This window comes from Mus caroli, unplaced genomic scaffold (genome assembly GCF_978045245.1).
Source record: "Mus caroli unplaced genomic scaffold, Mus_caroli_1 scaffold_1, whole genome shotgun sequence".
In the NCBI taxonomy this organism is placed as follows: domain Eukaryota; kingdom Metazoa; phylum Chordata; class Mammalia; order Rodentia; family Muridae; genus Mus; species Mus caroli.
The window spans coordinates 168826468-168850819 of record NW_028227256.1 but is presented as its reverse complement, the minus strand read 5'-3'; the positions used below and the strand labels follow the sequence as shown (position 1 = coordinate 168850819).

Here is a 24352-nt window from a genome sequence, read left to right as displayed (position 1 = left end):
GCTAGCCAGTCTTTTGAGAATGTGCAGGAGCCAGCCAAACTGTGATGGATGGAAGGCATGAGGGGGGATGGATGCCAGAGAGCAGCTGAGGATTGGGGATGCACGGCAGGCATGGGTCCTGCAGCCTGATCCCAGGCACGGACTGGGGTGCTTCAGCTCCTGTTCTTTCCAAGACCCCCATACAGGACCAGCACACCCAGTAGCAGCAAGAGCAGCAGGAAGAGGAGCAGCATTAGAAACAGCATCAGCCATTAGACAACCATCACCAGCAGCAGCAGGTGCAAACAAACAAACAAACAAACAAACAAACACCTGACCAACGGAGGCATCCCCATTAACAGCTGGGGCGGCAGCAGTTGCAGTGTAACAACCCTGGGTGCGACCATCAGTGAGGGTCATTGAGGGACCTGTAAGGGAGGCAGGGCTTGGCATGGAGGACCATGGAATCAACTGTTGGCACTTGTGCTTCTCATGGCTGTGCTATGTGTGTGTGTGCGTGTGTGTGTGTGTCCCTCTCTCTTGCTCTGTCTATCTGCATGTGGTCTTTGTGTGTGTCTCTCTTCCTCTCTGTCTCTCTCTTCCTCTGTCTCTCTCTCTGAGTGGGTGCTCCCAAAGTCATGCGTGGGTATGTATCTTTCACTGTCTGTTTGTCTCCCTTGTTGCATATCTGTGTGTGTCTCCCTCCATCCGTCTCTGTCTCTGTCTCTCCCCCACGCCCTCCCTCTCGCCTTCCTCTCCCCCTGCCCCTCCCTCTCCCCCTCCCCTCCCCTGCCCCTCCCACCCTCTCCCTCCTCTCTCCCTCCCCCTGTCCCCTCTCTAGCTCTCCCTGCTCTCTCCCTGCCCATCTCCCTCTCCCTCCCCCTCTCCCTCCTCTCTCCCTCTCCAAACCCCTCCCAGTTCTCCTCCCCCTCCCCCTCCCTTTTCCCTCCCCCTTCCATCCCTCCCCCTCCCCCTCCCCCTCCCCCTGTCCCTGTCCCTGTCCCTGTCCCTCTCCCTTTTCCTGTGTGTGTCTGTGTGCATGCAGGAGTACTCTCAGAAGCACACCCCACCCATTGGGCAGAGAGGGAGTAGTGGACCTGAAGGATGTGAGGTTGGGCTCTAGCAGGATGAAGACACAGAAGAGAGTTGTCTGGTTAGCCAAGTCCACATCCCAGAGGAGGAGGAGGGGGTATGTCCAGCCCTGTAGGGAGGGAGCCTGTAGGTGAAGGTGGTGTCAGGTTTAGATGGCTCAGTGGGTAAGAGCACCAATTGCTCTTACAGAGGTCCTGAGTTGAATTGCCAGCAAGCACATGGTGGCTCCCAACCGTGTGTAATGGAATCTGATGAATGTGGTGTATGCGGTGTCTTCTGTTGTTTCTAAAGAGAGGGAGAGTGTACCTGCAGGAAACAAATATATAAATCCTTGAAGAAGAAGAGGAGATTGGAGAGGGGAAAGCATAAGAAGGTGGTGGTGGTGGTGGTGGTGGTGGTGTTTGCTGTTGCTGCAGGCGAGTGGGTAGGCTGAGTGTGTCAAGTGATTGGAAGGAGCCTCTAGGTAGTTGTTGTGAGAATGAAGAGAGGCGAGGCTTGCAGGCCAGAGTGTGTGTGCCAAGTGTCCCTGTGGGCGTGAAGACCAAAAGGGACTGGACTCTGCATGGGCCGGGAATCGAACCCGGGCCTCCCGCGTGGCAGGCGAGAATTCTACCACTGAACCACCCATGCCCTGTCTACAGGCATCACCTGATGAACTCTCAGCCTGTGCTTCCTGCCAGGACCCAAGACCCATTAGCACACGTTTCCTCCTCCCCCCCCCCCCCCCCCCCGACAGAGCCTGGGCCGGAAATGATGCATGCATGCATGGATGTATGGATTCATGGAGGCATGCGTGCGTGCATGCATGCGTGGATTCATGGATGGAGAGGTGCGTGGATGGGTGGGGGCATACATGGATGGATTCACGGACGGTTGGTTTTGGTTGGATTGGTTGGTGGGTGGATGGAAGGATGCGTGCATGGAAGGAAGGATGCATGCATGGATGGATGGATGGATGCACCGGTCAGGGGAGGCCGCGCCAGAGGGTAGGAGAGTCCGGTCCCCGAGCTGAGGTCCTGGGGTGAACCCCGACAGATCCAGATCTGTGGCACCAAGTTTGGGAGGCGAGGAGCGTGGAGGCGCTGGAGAGGTTGAGGATGGAGGCAAGAGATGCGGTGTGTGGGTTGGGGTGCGGTGCGGGGCGGTGCGGTGCGGTGGAGTTGGGGTGGCAAAAGGCGAGGCTGTCAGGAGTGGGATTCGAACCCACGCCTCCAGGGGAGACTGCGACCTGAACGCAGCGCCTTAGACCGCTCGGCCATCCTGACGGCGGTTTGGGCTCCAGGTCACTCGCCTGGCAGGCGTCCGGCGCCCACGCGCGCGCCCGCATGCGGACTCGACGCGCAGGGGCGCCCGGGCTGGCGTGGGGCCGGCCGCGTCTGGGTGCTCAAGCTGCGGGCCTAGCCCGCCCAACTCAAGCCTGCTCCGCCTCGCCCGTTGCCAGCGCGTCGACGTGGAGACTCTGCCAGGCGCCAGAGTCCCTCCGGGTCCCGGTCCGGTCCGGATGCCCGCAGCCCAGCAGGCAGGCAGGCCCGCAGGACCAGGTGTGTGGCGCCAGCCTCTGGTGATGCCGTCGGCGAGTGATGCCGGCAGCCAGGCGTCAGCGCTCAGAGGCCGGGTCTCCAGCCCGGCGGGGCGGCAGGGGTCCAGCCGCACGGTCCCCCAGGGCTGCGGGTCGTGGTCCTGCTGTTGTCGCCGGGTCCCGGGGGCTTATGGGTTGCGGTGGAGTGTAGAAGAAGAGGTGGGCGTTGGATGAGACGGAGGTTGTGGGTCGTGTGTGTCGTCGTAGACGGTCGGGCGACGGTGCGTGGTAGTCGGCGTTGTCCTCGTTAGTATAGTGGTGAGTATCCCCGCCTGTCACGCGGGAGACCGGGGTTCGATTCCCCGACGGGGAGACGTAGCGTCCTTTTTGGAAAGACAGGCGGCCCGCGGGGTACTGACCCTCCCACCCCAACCCCAGCCCCACACGCAGACCCAGACGATCCAGCCCAGCACGGTGTCCTCCAGCAAAGCCGCCCCGGAGCTCTCAAACCCTTTTTCTGGCCGCTCGCCCAGCGCCTGGGGCCTGCCAACACGCTCCCCGTCCGGCCCTGGCGAGCCCTCCCATCCCAACCCCAACCGCGGTGGGCTCCGCGTGTGCCCGAACGGGCGGCGTGCGCCTCTCTGGGCTTGAGCGGTGTGCCAGGCCTGTCTGGGTGGTGGCCCCGGGGGCGCTGGCTGGCAGCAGGCAGGAGGCGAGAGCGCCCCAGAGGAAAGGCGTGTGCGTGCGAGTGCGCTAAGCGCGAAGCGGGAAGCGCGCGTGAGACGGCGAGGAAAAGCGCGGAGCGGCGGAGCCGTGGGTGTGGTCGGGGTTCGGGCCACGCGGGCGTGCGCAGGGAGGGAAGTCAGCGGTAGGCGTCGTGGTAGAAGGCGCTGGGCGCTGTCCGGAGTCAGTCTGTCAGTCGGCGGCGTCGTGTGGGCGCCGTCCCAGCGGTGCAGCGTTGGTGGTATAGTGGTGAGCATAGCTGCCTTCCAAGCAGTTGACCCGGGTTCGATTCCCGGCCAACGCAGGCTGCCCACGTTTTGCCAAGGTCCCGAGCCCTGGGGGACCCTGCCAGGCGCCTCTGAGCTTGTGCTTGTCGCCAGGCTGCGCTAGCGACCGAAGCCCAAGCGCCAGACCTTTTTAGGTTGGGACGGGCGGGAAGAGAAGAGAAGAGGCAGGGGCAGAGGTGCCTAGTCCGTGAGGTCGCACCCTGTTTGGCCGCAGAGACGGGGGGTGGGAGGGTGGGGGGGTGGGCGTGGGTGTCGGGGTGTGGGTATAGGTGTGGGTGGGGGCAAGAGGCAGGGCAGGTAGAGGCGCGGATTGCGGAACGCCCAACGCCCAAGGCCGAACTCCAGCCTCCTAAGGAGGGACTAAGCATTGGGCGGGCCTGTAGTAGCCCGCCCGAGTCGGCCAGGCGGGCGAGCAGTGTGTCTGCCACGGTGGCGGAGAGGCTGTGTGTCTGGGTGTCTCCAGGAGTGGGTAGCCGGGGCCGTCGGGCCGACGCTCCCTGGTGGTCTAGTGGTTAGGATTCGGCGCTCTCACCGCCGCGGCCCGGGTTCGATTCCCGGTCAGGGAAGCCTCTCTTCTTCCTCTCTGCACCCTCACTTCCCCAAACCTCGCTCCTCTCCCTCGCTCACTTTTGCCCAACACCAACGCACACCAACAACACAACTCGACCATTAGCGCGTGGCGCCGTGGCACGCGCGCGCGCGCGCCCGCGCTCCCACGACCCGATACCCCATAGACGTCTTCCCGCTTCACGCTCTCCCTGTCTGCACGCTGCCCATTCCTTTCCCACACTACCACTCCGGCCCAGCCTCTCTGCCCCCCACACACCAAATTTGCACCTCTCCACTACAGACTCGTTGCTTACCCTGGAACCAAGCAAGACTACACACCCGCCCCCATCACAAGCGGACCTTCTTCACACGCCGCCCGGATTACAAACACTCGTCCACTCATGTCACTCATGGAGCCTCAACAGGACTCCATCTCCTCCTCCTCGCCTGCTCTTAGGTCTGGAACAAACCCTCTAGCTAGCCCGCCCCACCTGCCTCAGATGGAGCAACTGCATCGCATGCAGAGCATGCATCGCGCACATCCCATGGGCCCAGTCAGCTTTCCCGAATAGTCACAAATGAGCGTCCAGTTCAAGCATCTGTAGCGATTTCATTCACTTCACACACACACACACACACACACACACACACACACACAAACGCGCGCGCATTAATCTTTTATATATACCCACATATATGAACATATAACCATATATGATATGTATAGGTTTATATCTATATCAATGCACACACATACAGACACACACACACGCACGCGCACACACACAACTCTGTGTATTATGTATATTTGGGTTTTTGGACTATGTATAGGAGATGTCGGAGAATGAAATACGGTGCTGGTGGTGGTCTTGGTGATGGTGGTGTTGGTGGTGGCACGGAGAGAGGGACGGTTGCAGGGTTGGAAGGGGTTCTAGTGGGCAGTTGTTATTGCGAGGCAGATGTCCGCTGCACAGCCACAAGCTCATGGTGTGGTTCCCGCCCCCCCCCCCACCCCCCGACTTCACAGGGACCGCCATTGGGTGCGAGGCGAGCCACGATTTCCCACGTAAGCCCCCAGAGCGGTTTGGGCGAGCAGAGGATATTCGGGGGGTCGTAAGGCCACTGTTTCTCGGGATCCTGGTGTCGCTGGCCACAGTGGCGGATGTGAGTAGGGAAAGAAACCTTTGCCCAGCGGATGCGTGCCCTGCCCGGTCGCCTCCGTCCTGACCCTGCCAGCACAGTGCCCGATCCTGAGTGCTGAGCGGAGGACTGTGCTCCACCTCAATGGGTAGCATGGTGAGAGGTGCCAGCAGATCCTGCGGGCAGCACAGACAGTGCTTATTCCCACCCGACTCCACCCCATCCCTGCCACCAAAGGCCGATTCCTGGGCACCAGGGGGCACCAGTCGGAAAGGGCATCGGGAAGGGACTGTGCGGCAGGCCTCGGGGCAGCCATGTAGGGAGAGAAGGCTGTGCGAAACAGACACCGGGGTGTGCGCGAGGGGGTCGGGGGGTGGGGCAGCCTACCCTAGCAGGTGTCCAACAGGCGCGTGGGGTTGGGGTGGGTGTGAGTGTGGGAATGGGGCACATGCCGCCTGCAAAGATGCACGGTCGGTTCTGTTCTACTTGGGGTTTGTCAAGTTGACAGCTCAACTTGTGAAGAGGGACGCTGAATTGAGAAAAACGTCTCCAAGGCAGGCAAAGTCTGTGCGGTAGGGTCCAGAGCAGTCAGGAGTGGCTGCGGAGCAGCTCGCTGAAGGTTGGGATGGTGTTGGGATGGGGGAGTTGCAGCAAGGACCTGACACCCCTGCGCAGGTGGTCTGGAGCAGTGGAATTCCGGTATGCTCCTGAATCTAGAAGAAAGGTAACAGCGAAGTCATTGTTTTTCACGGTGTCTTGTGTAGACAACAGAAGGGAGATTTGTTCTCAGAAAATCCTTTGACTTGGAAACAATCTTGGCAGAAAACCGAGATGGTCTTCTCTCATCTAAGTGGTTGTTTTGGGGAAGGAGCCTTACAGCCTTGAAGCCAGTTCTGGGTCACAAGACAGTCTTGGCACACCCAGAAGGCCTTGCATGATTAAAGAAAGTCATCTGAGTAGTCACAAATGAGTGTCCAGTTCTAGCATACGTAGTGATTTCTCCTTTCATTTAACATACACTCTCTCACACACACACATTAACTTTTTGTATATACCCACATATATGAACATATAACCACATATGATATGTATACATATATATCTATATCTATCTATTAATACACACACACACACACACACACACACACACAGGAGCACACTGATGACTGTACCCAGTAAGGACAAAAGTTGCAGGGACCTGCTGTTTTCCTTCATGAACTCTACACACAAGGCTAGGGACTCTGTGACAAGGAGGAACGTGCTTTAGCCTCCTCTGCCAAGGAAAAGGAAGAAATCCAACGAGTTTTGTGTAGCGATCAAGAAATATGCTGTTGTGTGGCTGGCTATTCCAGGGAGGGTTAGGTCACTGAGGCACGACTTCTCTGCTGCCTGCAAGGCGGCATCTTTGGCATATCCATCTTGGAGTGACCCTCTTTCTCTGCTCAGAACACTGACAGTCCTGAGCTGTGAGGAAAACAGGTGGAGCAAGCCTGTAGGGAGAAGCCCTCTGTTGCATCACTTCCTTCCTCTGTGCTCCTTCCTGGGGTTTCCCTCCTGGAGGGACTTCTGAAGAGCCAGCCTTCATTAAGGTGAAACAAGCACTTCCTTGTCAAGGTTGCTTTGGGTTATGGTGTTTGACCCCAAGAACAGAAACTCTAGCTCAGACAGATATTGGTACCAGGAGTGGGGAGTATTGCTGGGACACACCTGGCAGGTACCTCTTTGGGGAGGGTGGAGGGACTTTGAGCTCTGGGCTGGAAAGGCTCAAGCTGGATGCTTCCAGGCAGCTTGGAAGGACGTCTGGAGAGCAATGGAGCTGACAAGACGGAGGGGAGGCAAGACTCGCTAAGGTGTTTTTATATCGATCCCAACCCCCTCCCCAGACCCTCAGAGGGCATCTTGGGAGTCCCTGATCGACTCTGCTGGGGCCATTTGGGGTTCTGAGTCAAGAATCTGTGGTCCAGATCAGGCGGGGCTGGAGAATCATCCGTGAGTAGTGAGCAGGAGAGCGGATCCACCAAGGTGAGACCTCGCCCGTGCACGGACAAATCATTGATGGTGCTCAGCTGGAGCTGAGAAACAAGCCACGCTTAACAAGCCGGCAGCATACTGCAGCCAACCCCCCTGGGACTATTTCCTGAAGGCTCAAAAGACAGGTGCCAATTGCATGGGTGCCCAGTGTGCATCTCATGCTAGCCAGTCTTTTGAGAATGTGCAGGAGCCAGCCAAACTGTGATGGATGGAAGGCATGAGGGGGGATGGATGCCAGAGAGCAGCTGAGGATTGGGGATGCACGGCAGGCATGGGTCCTGCAGCCTGATCCCAGGCACGGACTGGGGTGCTTCAGCTCCTGTTCTTTCCAAGACCCCCATACAGGACCAGCACACCCAGTAGCAGCAAGAGCAGCAGGAAGAGGAGCAGCATTAGAAACAGCATCAGCCATTAGACAACCATCACCAGCAGCAGCAGGTGCAAACAAACAAACAAACAAACAAACAAACACCTGACCAACGGAGGCATCCCCATTAACAGCTGGGGCGGCAGCAGTTGCAGTGTAACAACCCTGGGTGCGACCATCAGTGAGGGTCATTGAGGGACCTGTAAGGGAGGCAGGGCTTGGCATGGAGGACCATGGAATCAACTGTTGGCACTTGTGCTTCTCATGGCTGTGCTATGTGTGTGTGTGCGTGTGTGTGTGTGTCCCTCTCTCTTGCTCTGTCTATCTGCATGTGGTCTTTGTGTGTGTCTCTCTTCCTCTCTGTCTCTCTCTTCCTCTGTCTCTCTCTCTGAGTGGGTGCTCCCAAAGTCATGCGTGGGTATGTATCTTTCACTGTCTGTTTGTCTCCCTTGTTGCATATCTGTGTGTGTCTCCCTCCATCCGTCTCTGTCTCTGTCTCTCCCCCACGCCCTCCCTCTCGCCTTCCTCTCCCCCTGCCCCTCCCTCTCCCCCTCCCCTCCCCTGCCCCTCCCACCCTCTCCCTCCTCTCTCCCTCCCCCTGTCCCCTCTCTAGCTCTCCCTGCTCTCTCCCTGCCCATCTCCCTCTCCCTCCCCCTCTCCCTCCTCTCTCCCTCTCCAAACCCCTCCCAGTTCTCCTCCCCCTCCCCCTCCCTTTTCCCTCCCCCTTCCATCCCTCCCCCTCTCCCTCCCCCTCCCCCTCCCCCTCCCCCTCCCCCTGTCCCTGTCCCTGTCCCTGTCCCTCTCCCTTTTCCTGTGTGTGTCTGTGTGCATGCAGGAGTACTCTCAGAAGCACACCCCACCCATTGGGCAGAGAGGGAGTAGTGGACCTGAAGGATGTGAGGTTGGGCTCTAGCAGGATGAAGACACAGAAGAGAGTTGTCTGGTTAGCCAAGTCCACATCCCAGAGGAGGAGGAGGGGGTATGTCCAGCCCTGTAGGGAGGGAGCCTGTAGGTGAAGGTGGTGTCAGGTTTAGATGGCTCAGTGGGTAAGAGCACCAATTGCTCTTACAGAGGTCCTGAGTTGAATTGCCAGCAAGCACATGGTGGCTCCCAACCGTGTGTAATGGAATCTGATGAATGTGGTGTATGCGGTGTCTTCTGTTGTTTCTAAAGAGAGGGAGAGTGTACCTGCAGGAAACAAATATATAAATCCTTGAAGAAGAAGAGGAGATTGGAGAGGGGAAAGCATAAGAAGGTGGTGGTGGTGGTGGTGGTGGTGGTGTTTGCTGTTGCTGCAGGCGAGTGGGTAGGCTGAGTGTGTCAAGTGATTGGAAGGAGCCTCTAGGTAGTTGTTGTGAGAATGAAGAGAGGCGAGGCTTGCAGGCCAGAGTGTGTGTGCCAAGTGTCCCTGTGGGCGTGAAGACCAAAAGGGACTGGACTCTGCATGGGCCGGGAATCGAACCCGGGCCTCCCGCGTGGCAGGCGAGAATTCTACCACTGAACCACCCATGCCCTGTCTACAGGCATCACCTGATGAACTCTCAGCCTGTGCTTCCTGCCAGGACCCAAGACCCATTAGCACACGTTTCCTCCTCCCCCCCCCCCCCCGACAGAGCCTGGGCCGGAAATGATGCATGCATGCATGGATGTATGGATTCATGGAGGCATGCGTGCGTGCATGCATGCGTGGATTCATGGATGGAGAGGTGCGTGGATGGGTGGGGGCATACATGGATGGATTCACGGACGGTTGGTTTTGGTTGGATTGGTTGGTGGGTGGATGGAAGGATGCGTGCATGGAAGGAAGGATGCATGCATGGATGGATGGATGGATGCACCGGTCAGGGGAGGCCGCGCCAGAGGGTAGGAGAGTCCGGTCCCCGAGCTGAGGTCCTGGGGTGAACCCCGACAGATCCAGATCTGTGGCACCAAGTTTGGGAGGCGAGGAGCGTGGAGGCGCTGGAGAGGTTGAGGATGGAGGCAAGAGATGCGGTGTGTGGGTTGGGGTGCGGTGCGGGGCGGTGCGGTGCGGTGGAGTTGGGGTGGCAAAAGGCGAGGCTGTCAGGAGTGGGATTCGAACCCACGCCTCCAGGGGAGACTGCGACCTGAACGCAGCGCCTTAGACCGCTCGGCCATCCTGACGGCGGTTTGGGCTCCAGGTCACTCGCCTGGCAGGCGTCCGGCGCCCACGCGCGCGCCCGCATGCGGACTCGACGCGCAGGGGCGCCCGGGCTGGCGTGGGGCCGGCCGCGTCTGGGTGCTCAAGCTGCGGGCCTAGCCCGCCCAACTCAAGCCTGCTCCGCCTCGCCCGTTGCCAGCGCGTCGACGTGGAGACTCTGCCAGGCGCCAGAGTCCCTCCGGGTCCCGGTCCGGTCCGGATGCCCGCAGCCCAGCAGGCAGGCAGGCCCGCAGGACCAGGTGTGTGGCGCCAGCCTCTGGTGATGCCGTCGGCGAGTGATGCCGGCAGCCAGGCGTCAGCGCTCAGAGGCCGGGTCTCCAGCCCGGCGGGGCGGCAGGGGTCCAGCCGCACGGTCCCCCAGGGCTGCGGGTCGTGGTCCTGCTGTTGTCGCCGGGTCCCGGGGGCTTATGGGTTGCGGTGGAGTGTAGAAGAAGAGGTGGGCGTTGGATGAGACGGAGGTTGTGGGTCGTGTGTGTCGTCGTAGACGGTCGGGCGACGGTGCGTGGTAGTCGGCGTTGTCCTCGTTAGTATAGTGGTGAGTATCCCCGCCTGTCACGCGGGAGACCGGGGTTCGATTCCCCGACGGGGAGACGTAGCGTCCTTTTTGGAAAGACAGGCGGCCCGCGGGGTACTGACCCTCCCACCCCAACCCCAGCCCCACACGCAGACCCAGACGATCCAGCCCAGCACGGTGTCCTCCAGCAAAGCCGCCCCGGAGCTCTCAAACCCTTTTTCTGGCCGCTCGCCCAGCGCCTGGGGCCTGCCAACACGCTCCCCGTCCGGCCCTGGCGAGCCCTCCCATCCCAACCCCAACCGCGGTGGGCTCCGCGTGTGCCCGAACGGGCGGCGTGCGCCTCTCTGGGCTTGAGCGGTGTGCCAGGCCTGTCTGGGTGGTGGCCCCGGGGGCGCTGGCTGGCAGCAGGCAGGAGGCGAGAGCGCCCCAGAGGAAAGGCGTGTGCGTGCGAGTGCGCTAAGCGCGAAGCGGGAAGCGCGCGTGAGACGGCGAGGAAAAGCGCGGAGCGGCGGAGCCGTGGGTGTGGTCGGGGTTCGGGCCACGCGGGCGTGCGCAGGGAGGGAAGTCAGCGGTAGGCGTCGTGGTAGAAGGCGCTGGGCGCTGTCCGGAGTCAGTCTGTCAGTCGGCGGCGTCGTGTGGGCGCCGTCCCAGCGGTGCAGCGTTGGTGGTATAGTGGTGAGCATAGCTGCCTTCCAAGCAGTTGACCCGGGTTCGATTCCCGGCCAACGCAGGCTGCCCACGTTTTGCCAAGGTCCCGAGCCCTGGGGGACCCTGCCAGGCGCCTCTGAGCTTGTGCTTGTCGCCAGGCTGCGCTAGCGACCGAAGCCCAAGCGCCAGACCTTTTTAGGTTGGGACGGGCGGGAAGAGAAGAGAAGAGGCAGGGGCAGAGGTGCCTAGTCCGTGAGGTCGCACCCTGTTTGGCCGCAGAGACGGGGGGTGGGAGGGTGGGGGGGTGGGCGTGGGTGTCGGGGTGTGGGTATAGGTGTGGGTGGGGGCAAGAGGCAGGGCAGGTAGAGGCGCGGATTGCGGAACGCCCAACGCCCAAGGCCGAACTCCAGCCTCCTAAGGAGGGACTAAGCATTGGGCGGGCCTGTAGTAGCCCGCCCGAGTCGGCCAGGCGGGCGAGCAGTGTGTCTGCCACGGTGGCGGAGAGGCTGTGTGTCTGGGTGTCTCCAGGAGTGGGTAGCCGGGGCCGTCGGGCCGACGCTCCCTGGTGGTCTAGTGGTTAGGATTCGGCGCTCTCACCGCCGCGGCCCGGGTTCGATTCCCGGTCAGGGAAGCCTCTCTTCTTCCTCTCTGCACCCTCACTTCCCCAAACCTCGCTCCTCTCCCTCGCTCACTTTTGCCCAACACCAACGCACACCAACAACACAACTCGACCATTAGCGCGTGGCGCCGTGGCACGCGCGCGCGCGCGCCCGCGCTCCCACGACCCGATACCCCATAGACGTCTTCCCGCTTCACGCTCTCCCTGTCTGCACGCTGCCCATTCCTTTCCCACACTACCACTCCGGCCCAGCCTCTCTGCCCCCCACACACCAAATTTGCACCTCTCCACTACAGACTCGTTGCTTACCCTGGAACCAAGCAAGACTACACACCCGCCCCCATCACAAGCGGACCTTCTTCACACGCCGCCCGGATTACAAACACTCGTCCACTCATGTCACTCATGGAGCCTCAACAGGACTCCATCTCCTCCTCCTCGCCTGCTCTTAGGTCTGGAACAAACCCTCTAGCTAGCCCGCCCCACCTGCCTCAGATGGAGCAACTGCATCGCATGCAGAGCATGCATCGCGCACATCCCATGGGCCCAGTCAGCTTTCCCGAATAGTCACAAATGAGCGTCCAGTTCAAGCATCTGTAGCGATTTCATTCACTTCACACACACACACACACACACACACACACACACACACACACACACACACACACACAAACGCGCGCGCATTAATCTTTTATATATACCCACATATATGAACATATAACCATATATGATATGTATAGGTTTATATCTATATCAATGCACACACATACAGACACACACACACGCACGCGCACACACACAACTCTGTGTATTATGTATATTTGGGTTTTTGGACTATGTATAGGAGATGTCGGAGAATGAAATACGGTGCTGGTGGTGGTCTTGGTGATGGTGGTGTTGGTGGTGGCACGGAGAGAGGGACGGTTGCAGGGTTGGAAGGGGTTCTAGTGGGCAGTTGTTATTGCGAGGCAGATGTCCGCTGCACAGCCACAAGCTCATGGTGTGGTTCCCGCCCCCCCCCCCACCCCCCGACTTCACAGGGACCGCCATTGGGTGCGAGGCGAGCCACGATTTCCCACGTAAGCCCCCAGAGCGGTTTGGGCGAGCAGAGGATATTCGGGGGGTCGTAAGGCCACTGTTTCTCGGGATCCTGGTGTCGCTGGCCACAGTGGCGGATGTGAGTAGGGAAAGAAACCTTTGCCCAGCGGATGCGTGCCCTGCCCGGTCGCCTCCGTCCTGACCCTGCCAGCACAGTGCCCGATCCTGAGTGCTGAGCGGAGGACTGTGCTCCACCTCAATGGGTAGCATGGTGAGAGGTGCCAGCAGATCCTGCGGGCAGCACAGACAGTGCTTATTCCCACCCGACTCCACCCCATCCCTGCCACCAAAGGCCGATTCCTGGGCACCAGGGGGCACCAGTCGGAAAGGGCATCGGGAAGGGACTGTGCGGCAGGCCTCGGGGCAGCCATGTAGGGAGAGAAGGCTGTGCGAAACAGACACCGGGGTGTGCGCGAGGGGGTCGGGGGGTGGGGCAGCCTACCCTAGCAGGTGTCCAACAGGCGCGTGGGGTTGGGGTGGGTGTGAGTGTGGGAATGGGGCACATGCCGCCTGCAAAGATGCACGGTCGGTTCTGTTCTACTTGGGGTTTGTCAAGTTGACAGCTCAACTTGTGAAGAGGGACGCTGAATTGAGAAAAACGTCTCCAAGGCAGGCAAAGTCTGTGCGGTAGGGTCCAGAGCAGTCAGGAGTGGCTGCGGAGCAGCTCGCTGAAGGTTGGGATGGTGTTGGGATGGGGGAGTTGCAGCAAGGACCTGACACCCCTGCGCAGGTGGTCTGGAGCAGTGGAATTCCGGTATGCTCCTGAATCTAGAAGAAAGGTAACAGCGAAGTCATTGTTTTTCACGGTGTCTTGTGTAGACAACAGAAGGGAGATTTGTTCTCAGAAAATCCTTTGACTTGGAAACAATCTTGGCAGAAAACCGAGATGGTCTTCTCTCATCTAAGTGGTTGTTTTGGGGAAGGAGCCTTACAGCCTTGAAGCCAGTTCTGGGTCACAAGACAGTCTTGGCACACCCAGAAGGCCTTGCATGATTAAAGAAAGTCATCTGAGTAGTCACAAATGAGTGTCCAGTTCTAGCATACGTAGTGATTTCTCCTTTCATTTAACATACACTCTCACACACACACACATTAACTTTTTGTATATACCCACATATATGAACATATAACCACATATGATATGTATACATATATATCTATATCTATCTATTAATACACACACACACACACACACACACACACACACACAGGAGCACACTGATGACTGTACCCAGTAAGGACAAAAGTTGCAGGGACCTGCTGTTTTCCTTCATGAACTCTACACACAAGGCTAGGGACTCTGTGACAAGGAGGAACGTGCTTTAGCCTCCTCTGCCAAGGAAAAGGAAGAAATCCAACGAGTTTTGTGTAGCGATCAAGAAATATGCTGTTGTGTGGCTGGCTATTCCAGGGAGGGTTAGGTCACTGAGGCACGACTTCTCTGCTGCCTGCAAGGCGGCATCTTTGGCATATCCATCTTGGAGTGACCCTCTTTCTCTGCTCAGAACACTGACAGTCCTGAGCTGTGAGGAAAACAGGTGGAGCAAGCCTGTAGGGAGAAGCCCTCTGTTGCATCACTTCCTTCCTCTGTGCTCCTTCCTGGGGTTTCCCTCCTGGAGGGACTTCTGAAGAGCCAGCCTTCATTAAGGTGAAACAAGCACTTCCTTGTCAAGGTTGCTTTGGGTTATGGTGTTTGACCCCAAGAACAGAAACTCTAGCTCAGACAGATATTGGTACCAGGAGTGGGGAGTATTGCTGGGACACACCTGGCAGGTACCTCTTTGGGGAGGGTGGAGGGACTTTGAGCTCTGGGCTGGAAAGGCTCAAGCTGGATGCTTCCAGGCAGCTTGGAAGGACGTCTGGAGAGCAATGGAGCTGACAAGACGGAGGGGAGGCAAGACTCGCTAAGGTGTTTTTATATCGATCCCAACCCCCTCCCCAGACCCTCAGAGGGCATCTTGGGAGTCCCTGATCGACTCTGCTGGGGCCATTTGGGGTTCTGAGTCAAGAATCTGTGGTCCAGATCAGGCGGGGCTGGAGAATCATCCGTGAGTAGTGAGCAGGAGAGCGGATCCACCAAGGTGAGACCTCGCCCGTGCACGGACAAATCATTGATGGTGCTCAGCTGGAGCTGAGAAACAAGCCACGCTTAACAAGCCGGCAGCATACTGCAGCCAACCCCCCTGGGACTATTTCCTGAAGGCTCAAAAGACAGGTGCCAATTGCATGGGTGCCCAGTGTGCATCTCATGCTAGCCAGTCTTTTGAGAATGTGCAGGAGCCAGCCAAACTGTGATGGATGGAAGGCATGAGGGGGGATGGATGCCAGAGAGCAGCTGAGGATTGGGGATGCACGGCAGGCATGGGTCCTGCAGCCTGATCCCAGGCACGGACTGGGGTGCTTCAGCTCCTGTTCTTTCCAAGACCCCCATACAGGACCAGCACACCCAGTAGCAGCAAGAGCAGCAGGAAGAGGAGCAGCATTAGAAACAGCATCAGCCATTAGACAACCATCACCAGCAGCAGCAGGTGCAAACAAACAAACAAACAAACAAACAAACACCTGACCAACGGAGGCATCCCCATTAACAGCTGGGGCGGCAGCAGTTGCAGTGTAACAACCCTGGGTGCGACCATCAGTGAGGGTCATTGAGGGACCTGTAAGGGAGGCAGGGCTTGGCATGGAGGACCATGGAATCAACTGTTGGCACTTGTGCTTCTCATGGCTGTGCTATGTGTGTGTGTGCGTGTGTGTGTGTGTCCCTCTCTCTTGCTCTGTCTATCTGCATGTGGTCTTTGTGTGTGTCTCTCTTCCTCTCTGTCTCTCTCTTCCTCTGTCTCTCTCTCTGAGTGGGTGCTCCCAAAGTCATGCGTGGGTATGTATCTTTCACTGTCTGTTTGTCTCCCTTGTTGCATATCTGTGTGTGTCTCCCTCCATCCGTCTCTGTCTCTGTCTCTCCCCCACGCCCTCCCTCTCGCCTTCCTCTCCCCCTGCCCCTCCCTCTCCCCCTCCCCTCCCCTGCCCCTCCCACCCTCTCCCTCCTCTCTCCCTCCCCCTGTCCCCTCTCTAGCTCTCCCTGCTCTCTCCCTGCCCATCTCCCTCTCCCTCCCCCTCTCCCTCCTCTCTCCCTCTCCAAACCCCTCCCAGTTCTCCTCCCCCTCCCCCTCCCTTTTCCCTCCCCCTTCCATCCCTCCCCCTCCCCCTCCCCCTCCCCCTCCCCCTCCCCCTCCCCCTGTCCCTGTCCCTGTCCCTGTCCCTCTCCCTTTTCCTGTGTGTGTCTGTGTGCATGCAGGAGTACTCTCAGAAGCACACCCCACCCATTGGGCAGAGAGGGAGTAGTGGACCTGAAGGATGTGAGGTTGGGCTCTAGCAGGATGAAGACACAGAAGAGAGTTGTCTGGTTAGCCAAGTCCACATCCCAGAGGAGGAGGAGGGGGTATGTCCAGCCCTGTAGGGAGGGAGCCTGTAGGTGAAGGTGGTGTCAGGTTTAGATGGCTCAGTGGGTAAGAGCACCAATTGCTCTTACAGAGGTCCTGAGTTGAATTGCCAGCAAGCACATGGTGGCTCCCAACCGTGTGTAATGGAATCTGATGAATGTGGTGTATGCGGTGTCTTCTGTTGTTTCTAAAGAGAGGGAGAGTGTACCTGCAGGAAACAAATATATAAATCCTTGAAGAAGAAGAGGAGATTGGAGAGGGGAAAGCATAAGAAGGTGGTGGTGGTGGTGGTGGTGGTGGTGGTGTTTGCTGTTGCTGCAGGCGAGTGGGTAGGCTGAGTGTGTCAAGTGATTGGAAGGAGCCTCTAGGTAGTTGTTGTGAGAATGAAGAGAGGCGAGGCTTGCAGGCCAGAGTGTGTGTGCCAAGTGTCCCTGTGGGCGTGAAGACCAAAAGGGACTGGACTCTGCATGGGCCGGGAATCGAACCCGGGCCTCCCGCGTGGCAGGCGAGAATTCTACCACTGAACCACCCATGCCCTGTCTACAGGCATCACCTGATGAACTCTCAGCCTGTGCTTCCTGCCAGGACCCAAGACCCATTAGCACACGTTTCCTCCTCCCCCCCCCCCCCGACAGAGCCTGGGCCGGAAATGATGCATGCATGCATGGATGTATGGATTCATGGAGGCATGCGTGCGTGCATGCATGCGTGGATTCATGGATGGAGAGGTGCGTGGATGGGTGGGGGCATACATGGATGGATTCACGGACGGTTGGTTTTGGTTGGATTGGTTGGTGGGTGGATGGAAGGATGCGTGCATGGAAGGAAGGATGCATGCATGGATGGATGGATGGATGCACCGGTCAGGGGAGGCCGCGCCAGAGGGTAGGAGAGTCCGGTCCCCGAGCTGAGGTCCTGGGGTGAACCCCGACAGATCCAGATCTGTGGCACCAAGTTTGGGAGGCGAGGAGCGTGGAGGCGCTGGAGAGGTTGAGGATGGAGGCAAGAGATGCGGTGTGTGGGTTGGGGTGCGGTGCGGGGCGGTGCGGTGCGGTGGAGTTGGGGTGGCAAAAGGCGAGGCTGTCAGGAGTGGGATTCGAACCCACGCCTCCAGGGGAGACTGCGACCTGAACGCAGCGCCTTAGACCGCTCGGCCATCCTGACGGCGGTTTGGGCTCCAGGTCACTCGCCTGGCAGGCGTCCGGCGCCCACGCGCGCGCCCGCATGCGGACTCGACGCGCAGGGGCGCCCGGGCTGGCGTGGGGCCGGCCGCGTCTGGGTGCTCAAGCTGCGGGCCTAGCCCGCCCAACTCAAGCCTGCTCCGCCTCGCCCGTTGCCAGCGCGTCGACGTGGAGACTCTGCCAGGCGCCAGAGTCCCTCCGGGTCCCGGTCCGGTCCGGATGCCCGCAGCCCAGCAGGCAGGCAGGCCCGCAGGACCAGGTGTGTGGCGCCAGCCTCTGGTGATGCCGTCGGCGAGTGATGCCGGCAGCCAGGCGTCAGCGCTCAGAGGCCGGGTCTCCAGCCCGGCGGGGCGGCAGGGGTCCAGCCGCACGGTCCCCCAGGGCTGCGGGTCGTGGTCCTGCTGTTGTCGCCGGGTCCCGGGGGCTTATGGGTTGCGGTGGAGTGTAGAAGAAGAGGTGGGCGTTGGATGAGACGGAGGTTGTGGGTCGTGTGTGTCGTCGTAGACGGTCGGGCGACGGTGCGTGGTAGTCGGCGTTGTCCTCGTTAGTATAGTGGTGAGTATCCCCGCCTGTCACGCGGGAGACCGGGGTTCGATTCCCCGACGGGGAGACGTAGCGTCCTTTTTGGAAAGACAGGCGGCCCGCGGGGTACTGACCCTCCCACCCCAACCCCAGCCCCACACGCAGACCCAGACGATCCAGCCCAGCACGGTGTCCTCCAGCAAAGCCGCCCCGGAGCTCTCAAACCCTTTTTCTGGCCGCTCGCCCAGCGCCTGGGGCCTGCCAACACGCTCCCCGTCCGGCCCTGGCGAGCCCTCCCATCCCAACCCCAACCGCGGTGGGCTCCGCGTGTGCCCGAACGGGCGGCGTGCGCCTCTCTGGGCTTGAGCGGTGTGCCAGGCCTGTCTGGGTGGTGGCCCCGGGGGCGCTGGCTGGCAGCAGGCAGGAGGCGAGAGCGCCCCAGAGGAAAGGCGTGTGCGTGCGAGTGCGCTAAGCGCGAAGCGGGAAGCGCGCGTGAGACGGCGAGGAAAAGCGCGGAGCGGCGGAGCCGTGGGTGTGGTCGGGGTTCGGGCCACGCGGGCGTGCGCAGGGAGGGAAGTCAGCGGTAGGCGTCGTGGTAGAAGGCGCTGGGCGCTGTCCGGAGTCAGTCTGTCAGTCGGCGGCGTCGTGTGGGCGCCGTCCCAGCGGTGCAGCGTTGGTGGTATAGTGGTGAGCATAGCTGCCTTCCAAGCAGTTGACCCGGGTTCGATTCCCGGCCAACGCAGGCTGCCCACGTTTTGCCAAGGTCCCGAGCCCTGGGGGACCCTGCCAGGCGCCTCTGAGCTTGTGCTTGTCGCCAGGCTGCGCTAGCGACCGAAGCCCAAGCGCCAGACCTTTTTAGGTTGGGACGGGCGGGAAGAGAAGAGAAGAGGCAGGGGCAGAGGTGCCTAGTCCGTGAGGTCGCACCCTGTTTGGCCGCAGAGACGGGGGGTGGGAGGGTGGGGGGGTGGGCGTGGGTGTCGGGGTGTGGGTATAGGTGTGGGTGGGGGCAAGAGGCAGGGCAGGTAGAGGCGCGGATTGCGGAACGCCCAACGCCCAAGGCCGAACTCCAGCCTCCTAAGGAGGGACTAAGCATTGGGCGGGCCTGTAGTAGCCCGCCCGAGTCGGCCAGGCGGGCGAGCAGTGTGTCTGCCACGGTGGCGGAGAGGCTGTGTGTCTGGGTGTCTCCAGGAGTGGGTAGCCGGGGCCGTCGGGCCGACGCTCCCTGGTGGTCTAGTGGTTAGGATTCGGCGCTCTCACCGCCGCGGCCCGGGTTCGATTCCCGGTCAGGGAAGCCTCTCTTCTTCCTCTCTGCACCCTCACTTCCCCAAACCTCGCTCCTCTCCCTCGCTCACTTTTGCCCAACACCAACGCACACCAACAACACAACTCGACCATTAGCGCGTGGCGCCGTGGCACGCGCGCGCGCGCGCCCGCGCTCCCACGACCCGATACCCCATAGACGTCTTCCCGCTTCACGCTCTCCCTGTCTGCACGCTGCCCATTCCTTTCCCACACTACCACTCCGGCCCAGCCTCTCTGCCCCCCACACACCAAATTTGCACCTCTCCACTACAGACTCGTTGCTTACCCTGGAACCAAGCAAGACTACACACCCGCCCCCATCACAAGCGGACCTTCTTCACACGCCGCCCGGATTACAAACACTCGTCCACTCATGTCACTCATGGAGCCTCAACAGGACTCCATCTCCTCCTCCTCGCCTGCTCTTAGGTCTGGAACAAACCCTCTAGCTAGCCCGCCCCACCTGCCTCAGATGGAGCAACTGCATCGCATGCAGAGCATGCATCGCGCACATCCCATGGGCCCAGTCAGCTTTCCCGAATAGTCACAAATGAGCGTCCAGTTCAAGCATCTGTAGCGATTTCATTCACTTCACACACACACACACACACACACACACACACACACACACACACACACACACAAACGCGCGCGCATTAATCTTTTATATATACCCACATATATGAACATATAACCATATATGATATGTATAGGTTTATATCTATATCAATGCACACACATACAGACACACACACACGCACGCGCACACACACAACTCTGTGTATTATGTATATTTGGGTTTTTGGACTATGTATAGGAGATGTCGGAGAATGAAATACGGTGCTGGTGGTGGTCTTGGTGATGGTGGTGTTGGTGGTGGCACGGAGAGAGGGACGGTTGCAGGGTTGGAAGGGGTTCTAGTGGGCAGTTGTTATTGCGAGGCAGATGTCCGCTGCACAGCCACAAGCTCATGGTGTGGTTCCCGCCCCCCCCCCACCCCCCGACTTCACAGGGACCGCCATTGGGTGCGAGGCGAGCCACGATTTCCCACGTAAGCCCCCAGAGCGGTTTGGGCGAGCAGAGGATATTCGGGGGGTCGTAAGGCCACTGTTTCTCGGGATCCTGGTGTCGCTGGCCACAGTGGCGGATGTGAGTAGGGAAAGAAACCTTTGCCCAGCGGATGCGTGCCCTGCCCGGTCGCCTCCGTCCTGACCCTGCCAGCACAGTGCCCGATCCTGAGTGCTGAGCGGAGGACTGTGCTCCACCTCAATGGGTAGCATGGTGAGAGGTGCCAGCAGATCCTGCGGGCAGCACAGACAGTGCTTATTCCCACCCGACTCCACCCCATCCCTGCCACCAAAGGCCGATTCCTGGGCACCAGGGGGCACCAGTCGGAAAGGGCATCGGGAAGGGACTGTGCGGCAGGCCTCGGGGCAGCCATGTAGGGAGAGAAGGCTGTGCGAAACAGACACCGGGGTGTGCGCGAGGGGGTCGGGGGGTGGGGCAGCCTACCCTAGCAGGTGTCCAACAGGCGCGTGGGGTTGGGGTGGGTGTGAGTGTGGGAATGGGGCACATGCCGCCTGCAAAGATGCACGGTCGGTTCTGTTCTACTTGGGGTTTGTCAAGTTGACAGCTCAACTTGTGAAGAGGGACGCTGAATTGAGAAAAACGTCTCCAAGGCAGGCAAAGTCTGTGCGGTAGGGTCCAGAGCAGTCAGGAGTGGCTGCGGAGCAGCTCGCTGAAGGTTGGGATGGTGTTGGGATGGGGGAGTTGCAGCAAGGACCTGACACCCCTGCGCAGGTGGTCTGGAGCAGTGGAATTCCGGTATGCTCCTGAATCTAGAAGAAAGGTAACAGCGAAGTCATTGTTTTTCACGGTGTCTTGTGTAGACAACAGAAGGGAGATTTGTTCTCAGAAAATCCTTTGACTTGGAAACAATCTTGGCAGAAAACCGAGATGGTCTTCTCTCATCTAAGTGGTTGTTTTGGGGAAGGAGCCTTACAGCCTTGAAGCCAGTTCTGGGTCACAAGACAGTCTTGGCACACCCAGAAGGCCTTGCATGATTAAAGAAAGTCATCTGAGTAGTCACAAATGAGTGTCCAGTTCTAGCATACGTAGTGATTTCTCCTTTCATTTAACATACACTCTCACACACACACACATTAACTTTTTGTATATACCCACATATATGAACATATAACCACATATGATATGTATACATATATATCTATATCTATCTATTAATACACACACACACACACACACACACACACACACACACACAGGAGCACACTGATGACTGTACCCAGTAAGGACAAAAGTTGCAGGGACCTGCTGTTTTCCTTCATGAACTCTACACACAAGGCTAGGGACTCTGTGACAAGGAGGAACGTGCTTTAGCCTCCTCTGCCAAGGAAAAGGAAGAAATCCAACGAGTTTTGTGTAGCGATCAAGAAATATGCTGTTGTGTGGCTGGCTATTCCAGGGAGGGTTAGGTCACTGAGGCACGACTTCTCTGCTGCCTGCAAGGCGGCATCTTTGGCATATCCATCTTGGAGTGACCCTCTTTCTCTGCTCAGAACACTGACAGTCCTGAGCTGTGAGGAAAACAGGTGGAGCAAGCCTGTAGGGAGAAGCCCTCTGTTGCATCACTTCCTTCCTCTGTGCTCCTTCCTGGGGTTTCCCTCCTGGAGGGACTTCTGAAGAGCCAGCCTTCATTAAGGTGAAACAAGCACTTCCTTGTCAAGGTTGCTTTGGGTTATGGTGTTTGACCCCAAGAACAGAAACTCTAGCTCAGACAGATATTGGTACCAGGAGTGGGGAGTATTGCTGGGACACACCTGGCAGGTACCTCTTTGGGGAGGGTGGAGGGACTTTGAGCTCTGGGCTGGAAAGGCTCAAGCTGGATGCTTCCAGGCAGCTTGGAAGGACGTCTGGAGAGCAATGGAGCTGACAAGACGGAGGGGAGGCAAGACTCGCTAAGGTGTTTTTATATCGATCCCAACCCCCTCCCCAGACCCTCAGAGGGCATCTTGGGAGTCCCTGATCGACTCTGCTGGGGCCATTTGGGGTTCTGAGTCAAGAATCTGTGGTCCAGATCAGGCGGGGCTGGAGAATCATCCGTGAGTAGTGAGCAGGAGAGCGGATCCACCAAGGTGAGACCTCGCCCGTGCACGGACAAATCATTGATGGTGCTCAGCTGGAGCTGAGAAACAAGCCACGCTTAACAAGCCGGCAGCATACTGCAGCCAACCCCCCTGGGACTATTTCCTGAAGGCTCAAAAGACAGGTGCCAATTGCATGGGTGCCCAGTGTGCATCTCATGCTAGCCAGTCTTTTGAGAATGTGCAGGAGCCAGCCAAACTGTGATGGATGGAAGGCATGAGGGGGGATGGATGCCAGAGAGCAGCTGAGGATTGGGGATGCACGGCAGGCATGGGTCCTGCAGCCTGATCCCAGGCACGGACTGGGGTGCTTCAGCTCCTGTTCTTTCCAAGACCCCCATACAGGACCAGCACACCCAGTAGCAGCAAGAGCAGCAGGAAGAGGAGCAGCATTAGAAACAGCATCAGCCATTAGACAACCATCACCAGCAGCAGCAGGTGCAAACAAACAAACAAACAAACACCTGACCAACCGAGGCATCCCCATTAACAGCTGGGGCGGCAGCAGTTGCAGTGTAACAACCCTGGGTGCGACCATCAGTGAGGGTCATTGAGGGACCTGTAAGGGAGGCAGGGCTTGGCATGGAGGACCATGGAATCAACTGTTGGCACTTGTGCTTCTCATGGCTGTGCTATGTGTGTGTGTGCGTGTGTGTGTGTGTCCCTCTCTCTTGCTCTGTCTATCTGCATGTGGTCTTTGTGTGTGTCTCTCTTCCTCTCTGTCTCTCTCTTCCTCTGTCTCTCTCTCTGAGTGGGTGCTCCCAAAGTCATGCGTGGGTATGTATCTTTCACTGTCTGTTTGTCTCCCTTGTTGCATATCTGTGTGTGTCTCCCTCCATCCGTCTCTGTCTCTGTCTCTCCCCCACGCCCTCCCTCTCGCCTTCCTCTCCCCCTGCCCCTCCCTCTCCCCCTCCCCTCCCCTGCCCCTCCCACCCTCTCCCTCCTCTCTCCCTCCCCCTGTCCCCTCTCTAGCTCTCCCTGCTCTCTCCCTGCCCATCTCCCTCTCCCTCCCCCTCTCCCTCCTCTCTCCCTCTCCAAACCCCTCCCAGTTCTCCTCCCCCTCCCCCTCCCTTTTCCCTCCCCCTTCCATCCCTCCCCCTCCCCCTCCCCCTCCCCCTCCCCCTCCCCCTCCCCCTGTCCCTGTCCCTGTCCCTGTCCCTCTCCCTTTTCCTGTGTGTGTCTGTGTGCATGCAGGAGTACTCTCAGAAGCACACCCCACCCATTGGGCAGAGAGGGAGTAGTGGACCTGAAGGATGTGAGGTTGGGCTCTAGCAGGATGAAGACACAGAAGAGAGTTGTCTGGTTAGCCAAGTCCACATCCCAGAGGAGGAGGAGGGGGTATGTCCAGCCCTGTAGGGAGGGAGCCTGTAGGTGAAGGTGGTGTCAGGTTTAGATGGCTCAGTGGGTAAGAGCACCAATTGCTCTTACAGAGGTCCTGAGTTGAATTGCCAGCAAGCACATGGTGGCTCCCAACCGTGTGTAATGGAATCTGATGAATGTGGTGTATGCGGTGTCTTCTGTTGTTTCTAAAGAGAGGGAGAGTGTACCTGCAGGAAACAAATATATAAATCCTTGAAGAAGAAGAGGAGATTGGAGAGGGGAAAGCATAAGAAGGTGGTGGTGGTGGTGGTGGTGGTGGTGGTGTTTGCTGTTGCTGCAGGCGAGTGGGTAGGCTGAGTGTGTCAAGTGATTGGAAGGAGCCTCTAGGTAGTTGTTGTGAGAATGAAGAGAGGCGAGGCTTGCAGGCCAGAGTGTGTGTGCCAAGTGTCCCTGTGGGCGTGAAGACCAAAAGGGACTGGACTCTGCATGGGCCGGGAATCGAACCCGGGCCTCCCGCGTGGCAGGCGAGAATTCTACCACTGAACCACCCATGCCCTGTCTACAGGCATCACCTGATGAACTCTCAGCCTGTGCTTCCTGCCAGGACCCAAGACCCATTAGCACACGTTTCCTCCTCCCCCCCCCCCCCGACAGAGCCTGGGCCGGAAATGATGCATGCAT

General features: G+C 58.9%; 12 non-coding genes across 12 annotated transcripts; 9 read left to right on the top strand and 3 right to left on the bottom strand.

Annotated features, from left to right (window-relative positions):
• Nucleotides 1-2253: 2253 nt before the first annotated feature.
• Nucleotides 2254-2336, bottom strand: Trnal-cag (transfer RNA leucine (anticodon CAG)). The gene has a single exon. It is a non-coding gene; the product is annotated as a tRNA-Leu (tRNA).
• A 555-nt stretch (nt 2337-2891) lies between these two features.
• On the top strand, nt 2892-2963 carry Trnad-guc (transfer RNA aspartic acid (anticodon GUC)). Its single transcript has one exon. It is a non-coding gene; the product is annotated as a tRNA-Asp (tRNA).
• A 582-nt stretch (nt 2964-3545) lies between these two features.
• Trnag-ucc (transfer RNA glycine (anticodon UCC)) lies at nt 3546-3617 on the top strand. Its single transcript has one exon. It is a non-coding gene; the product is annotated as a tRNA-Gly (tRNA).
• Nucleotides 3618-4094: 477 nt separating this feature from the next.
• Nucleotides 4095-4166, top strand: Trnae-cuc (transfer RNA glutamic acid (anticodon CUC)). Its single transcript has one exon. It is a non-coding gene; the product is annotated as a tRNA-Glu (tRNA).
• A 5580-nt stretch (nt 4167-9746) lies between these two features.
• On the bottom strand, nt 9747-9829 carry Trnal-cag (transfer RNA leucine (anticodon CAG)). Its single transcript has one exon. It is a non-coding gene; the product is annotated as a tRNA-Leu (tRNA).
• Nucleotides 9830-10384: 555 nt separating this feature from the next.
• Trnad-guc (transfer RNA aspartic acid (anticodon GUC)) lies at nt 10385-10456 on the top strand. Its single transcript has one exon. It is a non-coding gene; the product is annotated as a tRNA-Asp (tRNA).
• Nucleotides 10457-11038: 582 nt separating this feature from the next.
• Trnag-ucc (transfer RNA glycine (anticodon UCC)) lies at nt 11039-11110 on the top strand. Its single transcript has one exon. It is a non-coding gene; the product is annotated as a tRNA-Gly (tRNA).
• A 477-nt stretch (nt 11111-11587) lies between these two features.
• Trnae-cuc (transfer RNA glutamic acid (anticodon CUC)) lies at nt 11588-11659 on the top strand. The gene has a single exon. It is a non-coding gene; the product is annotated as a tRNA-Glu (tRNA).
• Nucleotides 11660-17263: 5604 nt separating this feature from the next.
• Nucleotides 17264-17346, bottom strand: Trnal-cag (transfer RNA leucine (anticodon CAG)). The gene has a single exon. It is a non-coding gene; the product is annotated as a tRNA-Leu (tRNA).
• A 555-nt stretch (nt 17347-17901) lies between these two features.
• Trnad-guc (transfer RNA aspartic acid (anticodon GUC)) lies at nt 17902-17973 on the top strand. Its single transcript has one exon. It is a non-coding gene; the product is annotated as a tRNA-Asp (tRNA).
• A 582-nt stretch (nt 17974-18555) lies between these two features.
• Trnag-ucc (transfer RNA glycine (anticodon UCC)) lies at nt 18556-18627 on the top strand. The gene has a single exon. It is a non-coding gene; the product is annotated as a tRNA-Gly (tRNA).
• A 477-nt stretch (nt 18628-19104) lies between these two features.
• Nucleotides 19105-19176, top strand: Trnae-cuc (transfer RNA glutamic acid (anticodon CUC)). Its single transcript has one exon. It is a non-coding gene; the product is annotated as a tRNA-Glu (tRNA).
• Nucleotides 19177-24352: the final 5176 nt, after the last annotated feature.